Source organism: Suricata suricatta, chromosome 6 (genome assembly GCF_006229205.1).
Source record: "Suricata suricatta isolate VVHF042 chromosome 6, meerkat_22Aug2017_6uvM2_HiC, whole genome shotgun sequence".
NCBI classification, from domain to species: Eukaryota; Metazoa; Chordata; class Mammalia; order Carnivora; family Herpestidae; genus Suricata; species Suricata suricatta.
Genome location: NC_043705.1, coordinates 2433252 through 2434967, shown reverse-complemented (window position 1 = coordinate 2434967; position 1716 = coordinate 2433252).

Here is a 1716-nt window from a genome sequence, read left to right as displayed (position 1 = left end):
CATTCCCTAACTGCACAATTTCCCATGAGGGAAATCAAGCTAATAATATCCAACTTTAGTGACTGCATACTATTTCCCAGGCATGGTTCTTTCTCAGTGCTCAATTCTCTCTACACATCTCCAGAAATATCACATACGAGGTACTCAATATCTTGGGTGTCCACCATAAGTACAATTTTTTTTCATAATTATTACTTACTTACGTTTCAGAGTAAGCGAGGTTTTCAAAGGTCAATTCACCTTACAGTTTTCGATTTTCAAACAAGAAAGTCACTTTCATTTCTTTGAGAATAAGTCTCATGTTTGGTCATGATGTGTGACTTATAATGTCCACTCAATGTGTGTCTTTTGACAAACTCTGGAAATGCCACATCTCCGTGTTTGGATTGGTTTTGTTTTTATGATTTCAGAAAATGCCACCTCAATGTGTTGGGGTTTTTGTGTGTTTGTTTATTTGTATCCTCACACACACTGTCTCATCTGTATTCCTTTCCACCAGGTATAGTCACATGTCTCCTTCCGTTTCCTTTTTTTTTTTTACCAATCTTACCTGCCTTCATTCCTCATGAGCCTTCCTGTGCTCTAGTAGCATGGTGTAGGTTCGCCCCGGCACCTTCATTCCTTCACACGGACTCCGCCACTTACACTAATCCCGTGAGTCATTTAGGTCCCCTCATGTAACATGTAACCTATTTGAACTCCCTTATGCTAAGACAAACTGCAGAAAATTGATAGACCCTGAAGGGGATGCACTCATGTATACGGCCTTCCCAATCCATAGGCAACTAGACCGACAAGGGCTTCAGCCCCTCACGAAGCCACACGTTCAGAGAGCTCAGGTCACTTCTGCTAACACTTGACCTCATATTGACTCATAGCAAGAACAGGCAATGCTTTTGTGCTTGTTCCATGTGTCACACCATGTAACACATATGCACACTTTGATCTGCCATTGCCTTTCACCAGCATCGAACCCATGCACCGGAGATGTCCCCAGACACACAGACAAATCCAGTAGACGCCCTACACCCCCAGTTCCACAGTTACACCAGGTGCACTCCCCAAATAAAACATACCACTCCCCACATGTGTGCATGTCTCTGCTCCACACACCTGTGTACGAATATTCTCATGGCCATCTCAGTCCTCCAGACGTCGCATCGTCATTCTACCTATGTTTGGAATTTTCTCTCCTAGGAACCCATCAGTTCCATCAAGATGTGTGTTGTCTTGGATACCCCAAGAAATTGGAGAATTCTTTCCCCTTTCCACATGCCTTTCCATTACATTTGGTCACTACTACTAAACCCGCTTTGTGCCCAGAGCACCCAAAGGAAGAAAGTCTCAGCGTCATGAATATTTACTACATGCACGTCCGCTTGAAAAGGGGGGTGGCTGTCTCATGTGGTGCAGAGAACGGAATGGAGCCTCGCTCAAAGAAGACAAAAAAATGACCTTTCTTGAAAAGACCCCTGCAAAAGCCACCCACTCTCATGTGTCTATGAATGAACTGCTGTCTGACAGTGAGTCCAGCAGCGACAACAAAGCCCAAGAGGAAAGGGAGGAGGTTGAGGGTCCAGCAGAGCCTCCAGCTCCACAGGAGTGTTCCAGGCCCCAGACGCCCGAATGGCTGGTGGCCCTGGAGAGCGGCTCCAGGTGCGTGGGCTGCTGCCAGGTCTTCCCCACCTTAGAGGTCCTCAAGCAGCACGTGCAGAA